This window comes from Papio anubis, chromosome 1 (assembly GCF_008728515.1).
Source record: "Papio anubis isolate 15944 chromosome 1, Panubis1.0, whole genome shotgun sequence".
Classification (NCBI taxonomy): Eukaryota; Metazoa; Chordata; class Mammalia; order Primates; family Cercopithecidae; genus Papio; species Papio anubis.
The window spans coordinates 155537308-155547227 of record NC_044976.1 but is presented as its reverse complement, the minus strand read 5'-3'; positions in this window follow the sequence as shown (position 1 = coordinate 155547227).

The following is a 9920-nucleotide window of genomic DNA, read 5'->3' as shown; positions in this document are numbered from 1 at the left end:
TAGAAGATGGAACTTCATGTATAGAATCTAAGAATATCCAAGAATGGAAACATGCAACAATCATGGAACGTGGCATTCCATGAAAGAAATCTCAACCTCTGAGCATGGAATCTGGCCCCAAAAGCATGGAATATGGCATTCCATGTATGAAATCTAGAACTGATTTACATGTTCTAGATGTGAAGTCTACCTTTCCAAGTATATAATGTAGAAATCCATGAGCTCCAACCCTATAGGCATGGAACTTGAACCTCTAGGCATGATACCTAGACATCTAAGCATAAATACTTGCTCCTTCTGTGTAGAATGTAGCCTTAAAACATGGAACCTGGCCTTCCCACATGGATTTTGAATGTCTAGCCATGAAAAGTCTCCCCAGTTGTGATCTTCCCCAGGCATTAAATACGACACTCTAGGATTGAAACCTTTACTTTTAGATATGGATCTGACCTTTTAAGCATGGAATTAGGACTTCCAGGCATGCCATGGGAGCCTGTGAGAAATTCCTCTCTCCAGGCTTGGAACCTGACCTTCTAGGTTGGAGCCCAAACCTCATGGCACGTCACCTGGCCCACCAAGTATGGAACCTAGCCAACTTGGCACAAAATCTCACCTTCCAAGTATGGAACCTGGAATTTTAAGTAGGAAATACTGATCTGTAGAAGAGGAATCTGGTTCTCCAAGTAAGGAGCTTGGCCTAAGATGGGAAAAATCTGGTTTTCTGTGAGCAGAAAGGTAAATATCAAAGTAATTTGAGACTCCACTTATAAAACTGGAACTTAGCACTCCATGTGTAAAATCTCAATCTCTAAGCATGGAGACCAGCCTTCCAAGTATGACCCTGAGTCTTAATGTTCAAGCATGGAACATGACCATACACACTGGAGACTGGAGCCTCAGATATGGAGCATGGCACTTCTGTCATAGAATTTGGTTCTCCAAGCATGGAAACTGGTTTGCCAGCATGTAATCTGCACAGTAGGTGTGGAACCAGTGCTTTTATGTTTGGATTCAGGCAATGTAGACATGAAATTAGGCTTCAAGCATGGCATGCATTGTAAACTGTGTGAAATTTCTCTTTCAGTTTGTAACCTGACCTGGCCTTCTGTGGAATTTGGGTAGAACCTTAATGTCATCTGGCCTAGGTATTGAATCTCACCATCCAGGCCTGGAATCTTGCTCTCCAAATGTGGAATATGGACTTCCAAGTATAAAACAAGGATTAGTCATCATGAAACATGTTCTATAGAACCCGAATCATAAGGCAAACATCTGGACCTCCAATTATACAATGTGGTGGGCATTAGGCCTAGAATTTGACATTCCAAGTATGGCATCTGTATTTCTAGGCATGAAATATGGCCAAGAAAGTAATGAATCCTAATCTACAGAAGTGGAATCTTACTCTTCATGCTGGGATTTGTATTAGTTAGAATTCTTCAGAGAAACAGAACCAATGGGAACATATTTACGTCCCAGAGTCCAAAGGCCAGAGAAGCAGAAGCTCCGGTGTCCAAGGGCAGGAGAAAATGGATGTTCCAGCTGAATAAGAGAGAGCAACTTTGTGTTTTCTTAACCTTTGTGTTCTATTGGGCCGTTGTGGTTTGGACGATGCCCACCCACATTGATGATGATGGTCTTCTTTACTCAGTCTATCAATTTAAATGTTAACCTCTTCCAGAAATCTTCCAGAAATGCCCTCACAGATACACGCAGAAATAATGTTTTACCACCTATCTGGGCATTCCTTAGCTCAGTCAAGTTGACACATAAAATTAACTATTGCAAGAACTTTATCATCTATAGGTAAAACCTGTCTTGCAGAGTGTGGAAATGTAAACTTCCAAGCTATTACTTCATCCTCCATTTGTAAAACTCTACCTCCAGGTATAGAACCTGGCACACCATGACTGTAATCTCAACCTCCAAGAATGGATCCTGACTATACAAGCATGGAACCTAGCAATCCATATTCAGAATCAAAATCTCAAAGCATGGAAAGTAATCTTAACAGGCTGAAACCTGAAATTACACACACAGAACTTGTGTGCCATTCACAGAAGTTGGATTTCCTTGCATGTAATCTGTTATGCCAGGCATAGAAACAGGGACTCCATATGGGATCACAATATCCATGCATAAAATCTGGCCCTACAAATATATATATATTTGTATTTTTAGTAGAGACGGGGTTTCACCATATTAGCCAGGATGGTCTTGATCTCCTGACCTTGTGATCCACCTGCTTCGGCCTCCCGAAGTGCTGGGGTTATAGGTGTGAGACATCGCGCCCGGCTTTTTTTTTTTTTTTTGTACGGAGTCCCCCTCTATTGCCCAGGCTGGAGTGCTGGAGTGCAATGGCGCAATCTCAACTCACTGCAACCTCCACCTCCCGGGTTCAAGCAATTATTCTGCCTCAGCCTCTCAAGTAGCTGAGACTACAGGCGTGTGCCACCACACCCAGTTAATTTTTTTGTATTTTTAGTAGAGACAGGGTTTCACCATGTTGGCCAGGCTGGTCTCAAATTCCTGACCTCATAATCCGCCCACCTTGGCCTCCCAAAGTGCTGGGATTACAGGTGTGAGCCTCTGCGCCTGGCCTCTTTCTTAAAATTAATATGTCTTATTGCATGTCTGAAGTCAAGGTGTCATACTGTCTCATCATTTCCACCTCCTCTTTCACAATTGCCATTCTCCATTTTATTAAAAATGAATGAATGAATAGATGATTATCACATGTTGAAGGCTTCCTGAATGTAATTATAGGGCATTCCACTGGGGTGTAATTACCTGCAGCATAATATTATAGAACAATTCAATATATGGAAGCCTCCTTTAGTCAATAAATTATAATCCTACACTAGGGCTATGTGTTTTTGTCTTTATATTTTTGATAAGCGTGCAGCATAATATAGAAACAAGGTATTTAGGGACATCCTGAAATCATGTATATTGAGGAGTGAAGTGGCAGGAGTTACGGCAAATTTTGTTGAATGGTCTTTCCTTTTGCATCGCCTAATTATGATCAAATAATGCATTGCTACTATAGGAGAGTTCTGAGAGAGCAAAGCAGAGAGGCTCAGTACAAAATACAGAACTTATCAGAGCTCATTCCATCCAAGAGACAAACTTATGACAAGATTCTATGCCTTATCCACCTCCCTGCCTCCTTTCCTTCCTTTTTGTCCATCTTAGAATTAAGATATTTAAATTTTGTCTGAAGCATGTCAGAGAATAACAACATGCTATGAAATTTTATTTGCATTCACCCATGTCTCAGTTGAGTATTTTGCATTATTACATTTTTATTTTACTGTATTTTATTTATTTTATTTTTCAGAGATGATGTCTAGCTATGTTGCAAACTCCTGGCCTCAAACTCCTGGGCTCAAGCAATCCTCCTGCCTCAGCCTCCCAAAATGCTAGGATTATAGGTATGAGTCACTATGCCCTGCCTAATTTGCATTATTTCAAAGAGAAGGTGAGGTCACACATTTACTTCCAACAGATCAACAGATATCAATTATATCTTCAAGTTAGGAAAAGAAACTGAAAGTATACGGTAGTGGCACTCTATATCTCCATAAATGCTCCTTTAGACTTGTAAAAAAATTGTCATAAATTTTGGCCAAAAGCTGATTGATGTCATAAACCATACTCAGTTTTTACTTGGACACATTCTCCTGCTGTTCCTCATCAACCACTTTGTGGGTTTAGTCATTCATAGTATGTACTTACTAGATTTAGATTAATTCCATGGAGATACGTTGTGAATTCAACTGAAAATAATGCACTTAAATAATAATTGATGTATCTTTTGTAATCAGCACACTTACCAGAGGTTCAACACCTGCCTTTCCTTTTGCTGTTTATTTCCACAAGATAGATTAAACTACATTCTTAACAACAGGACATTTACTTATGTAGAACAAAATGTTCCTAGGATGTAAACTACTGTGTAATGACCTGAACACTTTAGAAAGCCAGTTTCATTAAATTTGTTTTGGGAGCACACACATAAAATGTTGAAGGACCACTATATTAAAAGACTATTAGCATAATCTCTAGGAGACACAATCAGAAAACCAAGCTTAGAGGCTGAGTAGCCAGAACCAGTACTGCTACCGCTGTCCCTGCCACTCAACACAGGCCAAATGATGGGCAGGGATGCTATGCCAAGCCCCTGCCTTGATTCCCTCTGGAAACGGGATGTATCTTTGCTGCCTCTGTGCTGTCACCTGAATGGATTCCCTCAGGACCTCGTCTTCATGACTTCAGCCTTCCACACTGAAATCACATGCAGAAGCACTGATTGGTGGAGTCTGTGCCACAATTTTGCCTCACTTCAAGGGAACCTGGGAAAATTTGGCCTCTATTTTCAAAAGATAGATTCACTAGATGGGAGAGTCCCAAATATAAAGAGTGTTCAAAGCATTTAGATAGCTTTAAAAAAAAAAAAAAAAAAAAGAATGACAAATGCTATCACACAAAGTATGTAACAACACATGATTTTAAAAACAAATATTTTCTTTAGTTCATTATATGATCGAGGATTGCATTTATAATGTTCATTTTACTCTAATGTTTACTAATAACTATAACATTGAGCCAGTTTTATGTTTTTCCCCATTCAACAAATGATGCATGCTCCTCAACTCACTTTAAATTAATTGCATGAAAAAGGATGATTACTCAACACATAAGTCTTGAAAAGACATATTCTATAGTGTTTGGTTTGGGGTTTTCATATTAAAGTACACATTGAAATTTACTACATGATATAACAAGAAAAAAACTACTTTCAAGGCCTGATATTCGATTCTTCCATCTTGTATTTGAGAAACCCATTTACTTTCACAGAATTTTATGAAACAAACTAGACACTAATCCCACCTTTAAGGATGTAAAGCCCCTGGGGTAACATGGTAAACCTGTCAGGGATCATGACCCACTGGATAGGAAACACTGTTTTACTATACTCTGGGAGGTAGGTGAATCTCAACTTCCTGTTGCTTCCTGAATCTACTTGTGATATAGTCACAACTGGAGTGGCAGTAGCTAATCCCAGACTGTCCCTGCAGCTTGAGATCATCTAATCAGTCACTCCTCCACCTCATCTTTGCCTGTTTGATGTTGAAATTGTATTACATGCTTGAACTGATCAACAACTGGATAGCCAGAGACCATTTTGACTGGTTGCCTCCCAGTCCTGCAACAAAACACAATAAAACTATAAAACTAATCCAAACCAAGAAACCAGAGGAATCCGTGCGCAAGAAATCCACATTGGCCCTAGAGTGTCCCACGCAGGTTGGAACAGCAACCCTGGACCTATGCTGTAAACTCAAGTGCAAGGGGACTCAGGTGGACCCTGTAATGGCCTATCTGATTTGGCCTCTCATTTACAAAGAATGGAGACTTTACACACCACAATGTATTATTTGCTTAAAGGTGCTTAGAAATAGCAACCTGAAACCTTTTAATCTTATTTGTTCATGTAGAAATGAAACCGTTGAGACCTTATCTTAGTGCATATGGTATTCTGGTTGTAATCAGCAACCTTTTAGTTAAAGGAAAGTAACAGCAGGTTGAGATTGTTACTTTTCTTTTTACCAACCCATAAAATGGAGACAAGGGACTAGATTAAATACTAAAACAGGGAACTAATCTTTCAGCAACCCTATAGGAGTTAGAAGCAAAGGCTCCTGGGCCGGGCACGGTGGCTAACGCTTATAATCCCAGCACTTTGGGAGGCTAAGACGGGTGGATCATTTGAGGTCAAGAGTTCAAGACCAGCCTGGCCAACATGGTGAAACCCTGTCTCTACTGAGAATACAAAAAATTAGCAGGGCATGGTGGTGCAGGCCTGTAATCCCAGCTTCTCAGGAGGCTGAGGCAGGAGAATCACCTGGGCCTGGGAGGCGGAGGTTGCAGTGAGCCAATATCGCGCCATTGCACTCCAGTCTGGGTGACACAGTGAGACCCTCTCTCAAAAAAAAAAAAAAAAAAAAAAAAAGAAGCAGAGGCTCCTACTGTTGAATAGACACCCCTTTGAAGCAATGAATGAACATGTTAAAAAGGAGCCCATCTTATCTACAACTCATCCTCAAAAGGTCCCCAACCTGAAGCAGCCAGTGCCTGTGGTGGTGTAGATGGTGTCTGGAGAGGCTGAGAGGACCTCACTTCTTTAACTCACCAAATTGTGTATCTGTAATCCCAGCACCTTGGGGTGCCAAGACAGGAGGATCTCTTGAGACCAAGAGTTCGAGACCAGCCTGGGCAACAAAGTGAGACCTCGTCTCTACAAAAAATCAGAAAATTAGCTGGGTGTGGTGGCAGGTACCTGTGGTCCCAGCTACATGGGAGGCTGAGGCAAGAGGATCACTTGAGCCTAGAGGTTGAGATTGCAGTGAGCTGTGATTGCACCACTGCACTCCAGCCTGGGTAACAGAGCAAGACCCTGTCTTTAAAAAAAAAAAAAAAAAAAGGATTCAAAGATCTTTGAACATTATAGAGAACATTAAAATGGAATGTTATAGTATTAGAATTAGTATTAGTATTAGTACTGTTGATATTTTAAAACCCAGGAGCTGTTAGCTCCTCCTCTCTGGTCTCTTAATCATAAATCCCTGTCCCTTCTCGATTGGGTTATAAGTCAACTGAGGCACCAGCATGTAAGCCTCATCTATACTTACTCAACTAATTCAGACAGGTCTAGGCCTGTAGGGGTTGGCGTGGGGTGCAGTCTGGGTGCAGGGGAAAGATGGACCCACCAGGGAGAGCTAATTATATCACAAGTAGAGGAATCTGTGGGAAGAGTATGGTGTTGGACATGTGGGTGCTGCTTTTTAACCTCTTCATTTCTCAAACTCCCCAAGGAGAACCTACATTAAGGGGTAACCAACCAGTTCAACAATTGCCTTTACTGTCAATCTATGACGGGGGGTAAAATATCACTAGGGCACTAAAATACCACTGGAAATAGAACTTCAAAGAGTAATTTTTTTTTTTTAATCTGAAATCTTCTCACAAAGAGTATCAATAGGGTTGGAATAAATACCTTGATGAGCCACTTGGGGATAGGGGTGGAAGGTAAGACCCCAAGGGGTATGCCTGGGTGACAATAGATGGTCCTTCTAAAAAGGATAGTCAAGTGAACTACGAAGCTGTTGTTTCAGAGAGAGGTTGTACGTTTGGGGCCAGAGCTAAAGCCCCCTGGATTTTGGAGGCTGTGCAGCTGGTGGTCCTCCTCTTTATCCTTTTTCTACTGGGCACTGAGGACATATTTAAAGAAAATACAACCCGAGTATCTGCAGGTCTCATTCTGGTTCAGCCCCAAAGCAGTGTTACCTGCTGGCACAGGCCTTATCCTGAGGAGAGGGAGTTAGGATGTACCAGCTGATGTGGGGGAGTGAGGACACAGGATTAGAGGGGAGTGGATACTGTGAATTGCACCTAGAAACAACAGCACTAGGACAGGCTCCTTCCCCTTGAACTATGCTTCCATTAGTGGAAGAGTGCATAAAATGGGTAAAATAAAAGCTACAAACCAGGCATGGTGGCTCACGCCTGTAATCCCAGCACTTTGGGAGGCCAAAGTGTGAGGATCACTTGAGCCCAGGAGTTCAAGACCAGCCCTGGCAACGTAGCAAGATCCTGTGTCTACAAATAATAATTTAAAGAAATTAGCCAGGCATAGTGACACATGCCTATGGTCCCAGCTACCCAAGAGGTTAAGGCAGGAGGATCGCCTAAGCCCAGGAGGTTAAAGCTGCAGTGAGCCATGATCATGCCACTATACTCCAGCCTAGGGGACAGAGTGAGACCATGTCTCAATTAAAAAAAAAAAAAAATATATATATATATATATATATTTCCTGGGCCAGGCTTTCTCTCTCTGTTTATCTAGCTAACTCAAATTTAACCTTTGGGGTTGAAATTAGATCTTACTTCTTACTTCTCCCAGGAAGCCTTTTCTGATCTCCTAAGTCTGCATTAGATGTCATTCCTCTGTGCTCTGACAGATCCTGTATTTCCCCCATCGGAGCATGTATAGTGTGCATTGTCATTGCTTGGTACCTGGTAGGCACTCATTTATTTGTTGTTTGAATGAAATGATAAAGGCACAAGTATAGTGCTGCCATGTACCTAGAAGAGGTGGAAAATTTTCATGGTGGAGGGTGGCTCCCTGAGGCCAGGCCTTAGTATAGAGGCTGATGGACAGAATAGTAGCTCGTGGATTTCGGGGGCAGTGATGGCTTCAGACAGCCTGATATGTTAGGAAACATATCACCTTCAAAGTCAGGAGCTACATGGAAACAGAACGGAAGACATCAGCTATAAGACACCCTAGGGACTTCCGCCTCTCCTCGCCCTCTAGCAATATAAGTGGGGAAGGAGAAAGTCCCCAAATACAGTGATGCACCACTTAAAACTGCATTCTGAGAAATGCAGTGATAGGTGATTTTGTCATTGTGTGAATCTTATAGCATGTGCTTACACAAATGCAGATGGTGCAGCCTACTACACAGCTAGCGGGTATGGCGTTGCTTATTGCTCCCAGGTGGCAAACACATATAGCATGTTACTGTACTGAATACTGCAGGCAACTGTGATACAATGGTAAGTATTTCTGTATCCAAACATAATTAAACATGGAAAAGGTACAGTAAAAATACGGTATATGTGATATTTTGGTATACGTATTGGCTTTCATCCACAGTTCCTGACTCATAACTCCCATAGCCCTTGTTATATAATGTTGGGGAGCTTTAGGCCTCAGAGAACAGAGTATCTGTCTCTCTGGCCTTCTGACCACCTCCTGCCCTCCTTTTTCTCCCCAAGGCAGGACTCTTCTCTCACCTCTCTTGGAGCTGACCATAAAGAAATTCTCTTACCTACCCTATCTGATTGCAGGCCATAAGAACCCCCAATTCAGAAGGAGTCCTGCCCCACACCCAGGAGGAAGGAATGCTGCACAGAGACGCCAAGAAGAATCTGAACGACAGGCCTTGCTGGGTTTCTCTACTCAGTCTATTAGTATTAGATCATACCCTTCTTGCCCATTTCTGCATGGTTGTCAATCAAGACTACGCAGTGAAGTATCCATAAAGGTTCAAGAAGACTGGGTACAGAGTATTTCCAGGTACCTAAGCACATGGAGGTTTCTGGAGAGCAGCATACCCAAGCAGGGCATGGAAGCTCTGAGCCCCTTCCCCATACCTTGCCCTGTGCATCTCTGCATCTGCATCCTTTGTGGTATTCTTTATAATACACTGGTAAATGTGTTTCCCTGAGTGCTCTGAACAGCACTAGCAAATTAATTGAGCCCAAAGAGGAGGATGTAGGAATCTCAACTTGAAGCCAGTTGGTCAGAAGTTCCAGAGGTCAGACTTGTGACAGATATCTGAAGTAGGGGCAGTCTTGGGGACTGTGTGATCTGACACTATCTCCAGGTAGAGAGCATCAGAATGAATTGAATTGGAGGACACCAAGCTGGCACATCTGTAGAATCGACTGCTTGCTTGGTGGTGGCGAGAAACCTCTATACATTTGGTCTCAGGAGTTGTCTGTGGTTGTGATGTGAAAGGAGAGTAAAAACAGTTTTGTTTTTTCCACTCAGTATAAAAGATAAAAACGTATACTCCTGTATAGGGCACTTACCATAAATAGAGTTTGCAGGACTCAATGCTGTTCTGGGTGAGTCAGCGAGTGAGTGGTGAGTGAATGTGAAGGACTAGGACATTACTATACACCACTGTGGACTTTATAAACACTCTATACTTAGGCTACACTGAATTTATTTTAACATATTTTTTCTTTAATAATAAATTAACCTTAGCTTACTGTAAATTTTTTACTTTATAAACTTTTAAATTTTTTAAACTTTTTGACTCTTGTAATAATACTTAGCTTAAACA